The 14,049-nt window shown below is 36.6% G+C and overlaps 1 protein-coding gene across 5 annotated transcripts in view; it reads right to left on the reverse strand.

Moving 5' to 3' along the window:
• The window catches only part of IRF2 (interferon regulatory factor 2), a 130,687-nt gene that overhangs the window by 79,745 nt on the left and 36,893 nt on the right, over positions 1-14,049 (reverse strand). The window lies entirely within an intron of this gene.

Consider the following 14,049-nt stretch of genomic DNA (forward strand, 5'->3'; position numbering starts at 1 on the left):
AAGCTAGAAAAGACCTTCGAGATCACCATCATTTCACAATGTACAAAACCCAAGGAAGAAGTAACCTGCTCAATGCTGCACATGCAACAATACAAATGAGAGGTGTGATTCGAATTCAGGTCCCTTGATTCCAGAACCAGTATTCTTTTTGGTGTGCCACACTGTCTCCTTCTCATGTAATTAGTCAAAGGGGAAAAAAAATCTTTATAAATGTAAAGAAAAAAGGGGAAAATAAGTTATCAAATATTATCCCACTCACATCTCTGAAAAGTCCTTTCTTCTGAAGGCCTACAGCATAGCCTACATCAGAATCACCTTTCCATTTCAAAATAACCACATTTTTCTCTTACAAAAAATTTAAATGTAGATATTATGAGTGTCACTCTACAACCTTAGAAGATTCCAATAGGAAGAATCCTTAGAGATCATTTAAAGTCATTCTGGTTTATACTTGACAAAACACTTTCTTTATAACAAATCTATAAAGTGCAAGGTGGAAATAGTATAAACCCTACTAAATGGATGAGCAAATTAAGTATGAGAAAGGTGAAGTGATATAGTCACACAGGTACTAAATGTTGGAGGGAGGGAACTCAAAGCCAAGCTGTCTGGCTTAAGCTCCCCACTTTACAGATGAGCAAAGTGGAACACTAGACCAGCATCACTTAAGTTAGTGGCAAAGTCAGGAAAAGAATCTTGGTTACTGAAAAATGTACTTGGAATTTTCCTCATCCCAAATGTACCTTTCTTGCTTTCTCAGAACCATCTTATGTTTGACATTCTAAAATGAGGATATAAGCTATTTTTATTTCCCAACACACTAGGGTCTGCTTGACCATGTTCCAGGATTACTCTGAGTGGAGTACTATTTTAGGCAGTACTGGTTATATAGAGGGTGTGTCTCAATTCTCTTCTACAGTTTGACAATTGCACATTACCACATGGCTTGTGAAAAATATGCATGCATGGGTAAAAGCTAATGGAGTATTTTTGAGCTTGGGTCATCATGAGAAAAAACTCCTAAAATTTTCTTTCAAGCTAAGAACTGATGATCCAAACATTTTGGAAAACAATTTGGAATTATGATAAGAAAGTGACTAAAACATCCCACACCTTCCACTCCCCAAATAGACCAACAATAAAAAAGGAAGACCCTACACCAAAATATTTATTACAATCCTTTTTGTAGCAAGAAAAAATAAACTAGAGACAGTACATATCCATTAATAAGGGAATGACTGAGCAAGCTGTAGTATGAGAAGGTAATGAAAGATCACTATGCCATGACATATTGAACACAGAGAAGCATGAAAAACATATGAACTGATACAAAATGAAGTAAAAAGAACCAAGAAAGGAACATATACAATGACTCTAACAATGTAAACATCAATCATAGCAAAAAATAAAAACAAAAAAGACTGAAACTGAATATTATGATAAAGAGGAAGCTTCCTTTTCCTACTATTATTTAATACTCCTAGAAATGCTAGCAAGAAAAACATTAAGACAAGAGAAAAAATTAAATTGTATCGATTTAGGCAAAGAAGAAAGAAAACTACCTTTTTTGCTGATTGTATGATGACATAATTAGGAAAATCTAGGTGATCAGCAAAGAAACTAAATGAGACAATAGCTTCAGCAAATTTGCAGATTAAAAAATAAACACACAAAATCGACCTCATTTGTATATAATAATAACAAAATGCAGGCATCAAGAATAGAATGGGAAGTCCCATTCAAAATAACTACTAATTGTATAAAATATTTGGAAATCAACCTACCAAAATACACTCAAAATCTGTATAGATACAATTACAAGTGATTCTTTTAAAAAAAAACAACTTAAAATGCTGGAGAAATATTCAGTGCTCATGACTGGTTCATGACAACGTAATAAAAACAATAGCAGAAAAATTAGTTTATAGATTTCATGCCATACCAACACAACTAACAAGTGGATATTACATAGTACCAGATAAAAGAATTTTTAAAAAGCATTTGGAGGTCAAAAAGATCTAGAATATTAAGGAAAATAATGAATAAAAGCACCAACAAGGGAATAGCACTTCCAGACATAAAACTATATTATAATACAGCAATAATCAAAACAATTTGGCACTTACTAAAAATGAAAAGTAGATCAATGGACTAGATTACAAAAGAAGAATTTAACTCAATCAATTCAAAATGATAAATTACCTAGAAAAAAAAATTTCCTGTCTGATAAGAGCTAGAAAAACTGGCAGAAATTAGCTTAGGAGCATATTTACATAATATTCCACAAGAAACTCAAAATGGATAATAATCTGATTAATAAATATCATACCACAAAAAACTGGAAAATAAGCAAATCATATACCTTTTGCAGATATGGATAAGGAATGAATTCTTAGCCAATAAGAAAGAACTAAAATGGATAATTTTGAAATTACATGAAGCTGAGAAGTTTTTGCACAGACAAAATAAATGCAGCTAGGAAAAGAAAGAAAGTAGTTAATTTGAGGGGAGGGAAGAATCTTTTTATTACTAAGAAGTGTTTGACATCCGTGAAAACCAACAGAAATACACAATACAAAAAGAAGTCAATGGATATGATCTTCTCTATCACTGCAGAGAAGGAAGGAAAGGAAACAAGCATTTATTAAGTATTTACTATATGCCAGGTACTGTACTAACCACTCACTGTACAGTGAAATTACCAGTCTTTTGAAATATTAAAGTACAACTGCAGTGATTGCAGAAAAGATCCAACTCTTGGCACTTATGTATAAAAATGGAAATTCTCTGAGAAATAGAATCCTCCTACACGGGCCATTAGGGATTCTCAATTAATGCTGGAATATACAAATGGTTTCCAAACTTGTTCAGACAGTTGTCTCCTTACACAAGAAAGGTCCTGTGTTATAATAGAGAAAACACTGGAGACCTTGATTACTAGCCTGCTTCTAACACTAGCTGTGTGATCATGGGCAAATCAATCATTTAATACCTTTGTTTTAACCTATAGAACAGGGAGTAAGGGGATTCACATTACTTTGAGGAGGGTGCTTGATGAACCTTAAAAAGTGTTATAGAAATCTGAGTTCTTCTTATTAAGACTATAAATACAGTAGCACAAGTTGGCTTTGGAGACCAGCACACCTGGGCTCAGGCCTCCGGTTTGACACACATTGACTGTGTGACCAGTGCCCCAAAGACTAAAGAGTTGAGCAGGGGCTCATCTATATAAATAGAGTGTTCCCAATACAAATTAAATCAGAGATCCCATTTAAGGAGGGGAAAAAAGAAAAAAGAAAAGAACCTAGGACAAGCTGAAAGAAAAAAATACTGCAAAAAGAAAATAGGTCATTTCACCTACGCTTTTGGCTCCTCCATCCTTACTCATTTAGTACTACTTATGTACCTATGTAACCCATAGAGTGGGGTTGGGGGGAGGGGTGTCTAGTCGGGATACAAGAGAAAGTAAATGAGGCGGTTAGAAGTAGGCCACAAAGAGGAAATCACATGGCCTTAGTGTTCTATTGAAGAAAGCAAACACACATTCCTTGCTAGGGATCATTACAATTCAGGACAATTCCAACTGCAAAGATAAACAGTCTGTCCTAAGTTTTCAATGCTAAACTAATGTTGACAAAGGAAGAGCAATCCTTGCCCAGTAGCTAAAAGTCCCCTCCCCTGACTGTCAGAGTCTGTCAGAGGTTAAGTTAGGTGACAGGATGCCAGTCAGGTGTATTGGAAAGATCTGGAGATTTGTGGTTAAGAGAACCTGGTCTGGATCCTTACTCAGGACCCTTACTAACTTTGAGATCATGAGCAGACCATAGGTGAATCAAGCACAACTCTGACCCTCAGTTTTTTTCATTTGTTAAACAGTGCTAATCATACTGTATTATTTCACATTGCTGGTGTTCAGAGGAAAGCGTAAGCCTTACGAAAAGCACTCTAGAAATGTTGGTTAAGCTGAACTGAAGTCAGGGCTACCCCAGAAAATTCTGGATGGATAGACGCTGCATCCTTCTAGTTCATCAGAGCAGCCAAAACCCCTAATAAGATCTTAATAAGCTGAATTAAGAGATGAAGATTGTACAGAGCAAAGATTAGAATCTATGAAGCAGCCCTTGCCCTTAAGAAGCTTATGATCAGATCAGACAAATAACAAATGGAATGTTCCCAATACAAATTAACTTAGAGATCCTATTCAAGGAGGAAAAGAAAAAAAATGAGCCTAGGGCCAGATGAAAGAAAAAAAATGCTGCAAAGAGAAAATGGGCCATTTCCCTATGCCCATCTTTATTGACTTAGAACTACTTATGTATTTACGTTTGTATTATGTTCGGGGGAGGAGTATCTACTGAAAAAGGAAATGCAAATAGTAATTGAAGAAGTGAGGTCCTGAGATTAGGCCAACCCTGCTGAAGATACATTCATCATAAGACCACTACTCCTGTTGAGGTGAGAGTGGCCTCTTTCCTAGACTACTGTAAGAACTTCCTAATTGGTCTCCCAGCCTCACATCCTTTCCAGTCTTTGATCTAAGAAAAATTGAGGAGACATGAGATAGATGCCCTGTGTTCCACTCATTCCATCACTATCATAGTTCAAACTCACCAAATCTAGCCTGGCCCAATAGCAACCTTTTGTTCCCTCTCACTTGTCTAGCCCATCCTCCAGACAGCTGTCAAAGTAATGCTCCTCAAGTATTGTATCATTGACTGTATCATCGCCCAACTCAAAAAGCTTCAAGGCTTCCCTGTTGCTTTAGGAAAAAATACAAACTTCTCAGTCTGGAATTCTAAGCCTTCCACAATTTGGATCCAACCTGTCTTTTCTAGCATATTTCACATGCATGTTAGAGCCATGGTGGCCTACTAGCCTTAAGTAAACTCAGCATTCCATCTTCCATAGTCACACCTTCCTGCAGATTTGTCTCCTATGCTTGGAATGCGCTCCCTACTTATTTCTAATTTCTGTATCCTTAGCTTTGTTCAAGGTCCAGTTTAAGTATTACTTTGTATCACAAGTCTTTCTTGAGACCTCTAGCTGTTCATTCTCTGTCTGTTTCTCTATCTGTCTGTCTCTGTCATATGATGGGAGAGATGGTCCTTTCCAGAAGGAAGGACAAACAACCACCACATAGGGTCACAGTTTGGACCCTGATGGCTCAGAGTGAATGTAAATAGCAATTGTCTCCCTTTTGGTCAAAAACACTGAGGGTCCTTTCCTCCCAGATTTTGACTAAAGAGGCTATTCTCTGCCTTATTTCTTATCTAGCCTTAATCACTGAATGCTTCAGAGAAACTGGGAAAGACCTTAGCTTAAAAAGGCCAAGGTTTCCCATTGCATCCAGAGCTATCTCCAGTCTTCTTGATCTGTGATCTCTATCTTTCCACTGGACCCAGATAGTTCCCGAGGAGAGAATGAGGTTAGTGACTTTGCCCAGCCTTCTCTCACTTAAATCTAATTCACTTGCATCTCATGGTATCACCTCCCTGATATCTCTCCAAGAACAACCACCACTGGAAGGGATACAACAGGACCCTCGGTCTAGAAAGATATATTAGAACCAGACCTCGAGTGCCAAATTAAGGATTTAGCTATCCTCCTTGAGGAGAAGTCATGCATGAGTCTCTTTAACATTCCAATTTGATTATGAGTGCTACTTTAAAAAGCTTTTTGTGTCATTAAAATATATAGTATTATATATTCTAATATAGTATCCTTAAGCTATGTCAGTTTGTCAGTTTGTAGAAAAACAAAAGCACCATTGAATAACCTCACAGCACTGGGATGATGGGACCATAGGACTTAGTTACTCAAAAGAATTTAAAAGATAATCTAGTCCAACCCCCTCATATATGGATGAGGGAACTAAAACCAAAAGAGGGACTTCTTGAAGGAGGAAGGAAGGAAATAAACATTTATTAAGGGTCTACTATTCTCATTCGATCCTCACAACAACCATAGGAGGTAGTTGCTATTATTGTCCCCATTTTATAGATGAGGAAATTGAGGTAGACCGAGGTTAAGTGGCTTGCCCAAGGTCACACAGCCAGGAAGTATCTAAGGTTACATTTGAACTCAGATCTTCCTGATTCTAAGCCCAGGGTTCTATCTATGTACTTCCTCTAGATGAGTCAGCTCCAACAGGTAGTAAGTTAGAGAACTGAAATGAACTCAGATATTCTGTCTCAAAATCTAGTGTTGCCCTATTATACCATGTTGCCTCTAGGTTATTACTTTTTATTCCTGATACAAAATATACCAACAATACAGCAATGAAAACATTCAACTAAGAACAAGTAAGAAGAATATAATGTGTGAATGGAAAGATAAAACTCCATAAAATGTGTGACTGTTTGAAGATTGTTGAATGAGTGGTTCTTTTAAACTTCAGTAACTGACATGTCCAATTGGAAAAATACATAGATTTTTAAGGGTCTAAATTATACGTAGTCTAGTAGGTCACACACTAGATTTGATATCAGAAGACTTGAGTTCAAATCCTAGTTCCACTAGTAATGTTGAAGCCATGCTGAGTATATCATTTAATTTCTGTTCTGTTATAGCTTCCCCAGCTATAAAATAAAGGAAGTGACCTCGATGTTCTCAAAGTAAACTTTCAACTCTAAATCCTATGATACAATGAATTTCTCAACATCTTCCTCCCACTCCCAGAAAGGAATCTTTTTAATTTTTCACTGAATTCTAATAAGGAAAGAAATAAAAAACCAAGTTGTCTTTTTTCTTTCTTTTTAGGGCAAGGAAATCAGGGTTAAGGTCATATATCTTAGTAAGTGTCAAGTGTCTGAAGGCAAATTTGAACGCAGGACCTTTTGACTCTAGGGCTGGTGCTCTATCCACTGTGCCTCCTAGCTGCCCCACAAGCTGTTTTTATAAAAGTATTTATTCTTAAATTTCTAATCCCATTATGATCACAGTTAAGGCAGTACGGGGTAAATAGAAGAAAGAACTGGATGTGGATGAAGAACAATGAATTGGATGTAGATGGAGTAAAAGGACCCAGGTTCAAATCCTCTGCTTACTATCTGGGTGACTTTACTCACAACCTCAGTTTCTTCATCTGTAAAATAAAAAGCTTGTACCAGATGAGCTCCAATGTTTCTTCCATTCCCAAATTTTATAATCTTATGAGCCATAAGACCGCAGAAATTATAAATGTGTTAGAAATAGCTCTTAGGACCCGATAGCATTAGATTCTGCAATTCAGCAAGACGAGTGAGAATAGAACACAAATTCTAAGACAGATGCACTCAAGCACAAAGCATATTTTTCAAGCATTCTTTCCATAAGGTAGAGAGGGGGAAAGAAGGCACAATTTTCCCCTTAATAAGCAATTCCTCCTAATGAGCTTTTGCAGTAAGTGCAGCAAAAATATAACAGACTTCTTTTTTTCTTCGTAAATGCTTTATTTTTAAAACTTTTATTACTTTTCAATGACTCTTCTGTCCCTAACAGAACCTTCCTTTGTAATAAATATGCAAAATCAAGCTAAAAAAAAAACCACCAGCCATGTCTGAAAATGTCTTTTTCCACACCTATCACACTTTACCACTGGTCTTCTAAAGTCACATCTGTTCATTATATTGAAAGACTTTAGAATAAAGTAGGAAATTTTCAATATATTGATTAATATTGCTGACTTTAAAAAAAAATTCACCTTTTTTTATCATGGTTGTTGATCTTCTGGCTTGAAGAGGTCCAAGATGTCATCCCTATGTCAGCATCAAGGTACAGTGTGTCTGACTGTGACTGATAAGCTCAAGATGCTCTATCACAGGTCAGGTGCAATTAGTCTATATGAACATTTGGAGTAGACATATATCCAAATTGATACCTCTCATAGTTGTTTTTTTTTTCAGCTACTGTACACATCTCATTTCTTTATCACAAGGTACAATGGGAAAGGTTGGTGATACAAAAAGAAAAGTAAGCATCTATTTGTAAAATAAACCTAATAGGTCGGGTTTGAAATTAAAAACACTTTACATTATTGTGGTCATCCTAGTTTTGTTCATTTAATTCCCTGACTCAGCTCATACAAGTTTTCCCAAGTTTCTTGGATTTGAGACAAATGAATGTGGGGGGGGGGGGGGGGCAGTAACACTGAATTACATTCATATACTCTAATCTATTCAGCTACATCCCATGGGGACTCACTTTTCTTCCAGTTCCAAGGTACTCCAAAATAAAGTGCCGCTATAAATATTGTTGAGTATTATGAGACCTTTACTTCTGTCCTTTGACCTCTTTGGGATAGATGCCTAACAGTGGTATTGCTGAGTCAAAGGTTATGTACAGTTTAGTAACATTTTAGTATAATTTTAAAGTGTCTTCCGGAACAGTTAGACCAACTCACAGCCCCAACAACAGCGGCCTTTCATTCTTCATTGAAAGCAGGAAGCATATCTTAACTGGCTGAACAACAAGCAAAATCTAAAAAGATGAAATTTACCAGGGACAAATCTGAAGGCCTAGACCTCGATTCAACAAGTCAAACATACGGTATGGAATGGGGAGGCATGGCTAGTCCATGGTTCATTTGAGAAAGAACAAGTGGTTTTGGTAAACTCCAAGCTCAATGCAAATATACAAAAGACAGGCAGTCAAAAAAGCTACAGGCGAAGATGAGGAAGGTAAAGAAATGGGAGGGAAGAAAACACTCAGAACCACAATCTCAAAAGTCGCAAATTTGTTATTAACCTGGGTGAGTATACTTCACATGGAAAGTGTACATTTTTAGAAAGACTTCTAAGAAACCTTGCTTGCACCAATTTTCTGAATTGACAACAGAGAGGCTCCATGGACAACTGATTGGCCATTTTACTCCAATCTTCCTCAAGGAAAAATATCTAATATTAATAGTAAATGTCCCATATTCAGGGTGCTTCTCATAGAAGAATTATCTTTTCCATCAGCTAAGAAATCCCTCTCCTCTAGATCCACTCACAACATAGGCTCCATCCCCTCTTGAAGCTAACTTGTTTTCACCAAAAGGCAGACCTAGTCTTTAAGTAATGGGGAAGAGGAGGGAATCAGCATCTTTTAAGGATGTGCCTAGCATTGTGCTTTTACAAATGTTATCTCATTTGAGTCTCACAACAATCCTGTGAGGTGCTACTATTATCCCCATTTTATAGAAGAAAGGAAAGAAGGGAATGAGCATTTATAAAATGTCAACCATGTGCCAAGGACTGTACTAAGCATTTTATGAATATTATTTCCACCCACAACTCTGGGACATAGGTACTGTTATTGTTACCTTTTTACAGTTGAGGAAACTAAGGCAGACAAAGATTAAGTGGCTTTCTCAAGATCACACAGTAAATATCTGAGGCCAGATTTGAGCTAAGTCTTCCTGCTTCCAGGCTCAATACTTTATCCTCCAAACTACCTCCTTACCTGTTGGATGGAGAGTCCTGGGCTAGGGAGTAGAAGCCCTGACGTGGGGGTACAGATCAACATTCAAGCAAGTTTATTAGCCTCATTGTCGGCAATAATAAGAGGACATAATGCTTGCACTCAAAGGGTTATGGTAGGGAGCAAATGAACCAGTGTCTACAAAGCATTCTGTTAATATTAAGTGCTATTTATCAAACTGGATTATTTTAAGCTTGAGTCACACTTTTATCCAAAATTTAGCTTATAAAAACTTAAGTGATTTCTATAATCTCTCTCCTAGATCCATTTATTTCTTACATTCCCTGCTTATCAAAGACAGTGACATACACAGATGAGACATGGAATCATAATGTTTCCTAAATCTAGAAACTCAAAGGGATTTCTGCTAAGATAAACACACTTACTTCAGAGAGAGGGAAATTTGCCCAAAACTGAAAGGTTCAGAGCTAAGATTTGAGCCCAGGTATTCTGCCTCCTAATCTAGGGCTCCTTCTACTATATGATGAATTAAAGAAAACGTTAAGAAAAAGTTTAACTAAACTATTTTAATATAGTTTAACTGTGGAATTGTTTTTCAGATTCTATTTTTTCTCTTCAAAGAGTTTTCATTTCTGAAGTATGTTTTATATTTGGAGATAATTAATGACTTATTACTATTAAGAGAAAGAAATGGCAAACCATTCCATTATCTTTGCCAAGAAAACCCCAAGTGCTGTCAAGAAGAGTCAGGCATGACTGAAAACAACTGAGGAACAACAATTATTGTTACTATTAATGTTAAGCTGAAATTCTCCACTCAGTGTTTCAAGAGTTGTAAAACTCAACTTCAGAAAAATAGAAAGGCAGGCATTATATTTAACAGATCGCAGAATATAGCAAATATACCTACATACTACATATTATATCACATTATGTTATATAAGATTATGTTATATTATATTACATTATATTGGGTTGTGTTATTTTGCATTTTATTACATTACATTGTATTATACATGTCATGTTATGTTATATTATGTTACATTATTATATTACATTATATAAACTTATAAATTTAAACTCACTAGGTTCAAGACTTAGTTCCAGAGAAATCATAGGATTTGAGGAAAAGTAAGTGGGCTGTTTGACAGTGATATAGTGGAAGGTAGCTCTAGGCAATCAACTGAAAGCAGGTCCAAGATCCACACCAGAGCTTTCTTCATAGCAGTTGTACAGCCACCCAAATCAAGTTGACTTGCTCTTGCTGTGGTCTTCAAGACTGGAAATGTCCTGTAACATTACTAGGGTTGCTGCTTGATATCAATGGGCCCATATCTGAACCCAAAAGTTTTGGCAAGAAGTGGGCTACCCTCCAATCATGGTGTCAAATAATTACTGGCCGTTCTATACTCATTCTTTACCTCTTCCAACAAGAGTGAATAACAGATGCTTGAGAGCACTGAGTTTAGAACCCATGGGAGTATCCTTCCTTCCGGATGCTCTTATCTATAGAAATGGAAACTCCTTCAAGGCAAGGATTGTTTAATTTTTAACTTTGTATACTCACCACCACAGAGTAGATATAGATAGTAAATACTTGATTATGAATTGATTGAATGACTTCCTCAAAAGAAGAAATGATGGTAATATAAAAGAGGAAAATGTATACAAAGAAGATGGGGGGTGGAGGGGAGGAAGGACAGGTAGAAGTCAAGAAATAAAGATTAAGATCTCTAAATTATTTTATTTGAATCTAGTTGTAGGCCCCTCCTGACTCAGATAACTAACGGTGGTAGGATTCTTTTGTAGAATGTCTTTATGTCTGGTACACTAAGTAAATTACTCAATGCTTAGTCAAGTGCTGCACACTTCAAAATCAGCCAATAAATGTGACCATCTGATAAGAGATGCTATCCAAATTGTCACTTTAACAACTGCCAGTCTCTGGAAAAAAAGAAAGTGGAGAAATCCTGGCTGGATGGACAAAAGAGTACATCCTGTGGACTTCATTCTGTTTCAATGTTCTGATTAAAACCTGGTTTCCCTCATCCTGACTTAGTTAACAGAATAACTTTTTCAAAACCATGGCAAGCCTGAAAATTAAAGCATTGAATGATTGCAGCTTCTAACCATGATCTTAACAGAGAGGAAAAGAAGGAACAGAAAGTGACACTTTGGTCTTTTTGACAGGGCTGATTTTAGAAAGAAGTTTTCATCCTACAGCTCTAAGCACCCCATTATTACTATTTTGAGTTAAAGTTAATTTTGTTCTGAGAAAGAAAAAACTGCTCTGATTTACATTGACTTCCACTGGGAGCAGTGACCACCTGGATGGTACCTTGCTAAAGGCACAGAAATAACTTAAGAAAAAGAGTCTAGGACACAGGGTTATGTATTTCTTATTTCCCACACCAGTAGAACTCCCGTCAACTATTTTTTAGAAAATATGTATTGTCTCAGCAATTTCCAAATGGTAACCAGAAGCCTAATGGGACAACTATAAAACATTCAGAATTAAGAGGTTCCTGGTCAGAAAATAGAAACAGAATCATCCCATTCCTCACAAATATGAATGAAAACTGTTCACAAGATCAAATACAGCTCAAAAAGAGGACACTGGAGAAGGACCAAGCTGAAATTATAAAGAATGGCCAAGGGAGAGCCAAGATGGGGGAGTAAAGGCAGGGACTCACTCAAGTTCTCCCAAATTTCCCTCCAAATAACTTTAAAATAATGTTTTAAAATGAATTCTAGGGCTGAAGAACCAAAAAAGAATGGGATGAAATAATTTTACATTCCAAAACAACTTAGAAGGTCGGCAGGAAAAGTCTGTCTCACTGGGGTGAGAATGGGGTACAGTCCAGTTCGGTCTCCACCCCGGCAAGACAATAGCAGGTCTTAGAGGCAACTGAATCAGCAGCAGTTATTGGAGCCCACAAGTGGCTAAGGGAGTCAGACAACTGGTCAGAAAGAGATTACTGGGGACCCTTGACTGGCATTGGGTGCAGAACACTGTTGCATTGCCCATACAAGGTTCCAGGGCAAGGAAATAGTGCTTACAGCCCCAGGCAATCAGGGACCCTGATCATAGCTCCAAGACAAAAAAGAGTACTTGTAGACTCTCACAGAATAGAGAACAGGCCAGGAGATCAGTGACCACATCTATCCTTAGATCATAACACCTTGGAAAAACTGAAAATTTACAAGTGCCCAGAACTAGTTCTAAAATCAGAAGCACAAAAAACTTGAAGTTTGGGACAATGTCCCTTCCATTTCAGGACCAGAACCTAACTTTAACAAAAAATAAATGTCAAGAAATAAACTGGAAAATAAGCAAACAACAACAACAAAGAACCAAATTCCATAGCTCCCAGATCAAGAAGATAAGATTGTAAGCAGCTACAAAGAAACAATTCAAGTATGTAGAGAGCCACAGTCAGAATAACAAAAGATTTAACAACTACTGTGTTAAGGGATCAGGGAGCTTGGAATATGATATTCCAGAGGACAAAAATGTTAGGATTACAACCAAGAATCACCTACCCAGAAAAACTGAGTTAATTCTGCAGGGGGAAATATGGTATTCAATAAAATAGAGGACTTTCAAGCATTTCTGATGAAAATACACAGTAATCATAATTGTGAGGGAAAAAATGGCAGCAATTTTCTCTGATAAAGACCTCATTTCTCAAATATATAGAGAACTGAGTCAAATTTATAAAAATACAAGTCATTACTCAATTGATAAATGGCCAAAGGATATGAATAGGCAGTTTTCAAAGTAATGAAAGCTATCTATAGTCATACAAAAAAATCCTCTAAATCTCCACTGATTAGAGAAATGTAAATTAAAACAGCTCTGAGCTACTGCCTCACACCTGTCAGATTGGCTAATATGACAGAAAAAGAAAATGACAAATGTTGGAGAGGATATGGGGAAAAAATGAGATACTAATGTATTGTTGGTGGAGTTGTGAACTGGTCCGGTCTTTCTGGAGAACAGCTAGGAACTATGCCTAAAAGGTTATAAAACTGTGCACACTCTTAGACCCAAAGATACCACTACTAGGTCTGTATTACAAAGGGATTAAAAAAAAAAAAAAGGAAGAACCCGTATGTACACAAATATTTATAGGAGCTCTTTTTGTGTTGGCAAAGAATGGGAGTTGGAGGGGATATCCATCAACTGGGGAAAGGTTAGATAAATTATAGTATATGATCCTGATGGAATATTACTGTGCCATAAGAAGTGAAGAGCATCATTATTTCAGAAAAACCTGACCTTGTGTGAACTGATGCAAAGTGAAGTGAGCAGAACCAGTAGAAGAATGTACACAGGAACAGCAGTAGTGTACAATGATCAACAGTGACTGACTTAGCTATTCTCAGAAATACAACAATCCAAGACAATTCCAAAGGAATGATGAAAAATGCTATCTACCTCCAGAAAAGGAACTGATGGAATCTGAAGGCAAATTAAAGAATATTTTTTTTAAATTTCATTTTTCTTTGATTCTGTTTGGTCTGTTTTCTTTCACAACATGACTAAAATGGAAATGTTTTGCATGACTGCATGTGTATAACCTATATCAAATTACTTGCCTTCTCAAAGAGTGGAGAGGAAAGGGAGAAAAAGAATTTGGAACT

This window comes from Notamacropus eugenii, chromosome 7 (assembly GCF_028372415.1).
Source record: "Notamacropus eugenii isolate mMacEug1 chromosome 7, mMacEug1.pri_v2, whole genome shotgun sequence".
NCBI classification, from domain to species: Eukaryota; Metazoa; Chordata; class Mammalia; order Diprotodontia; family Macropodidae; genus Notamacropus; species Notamacropus eugenii.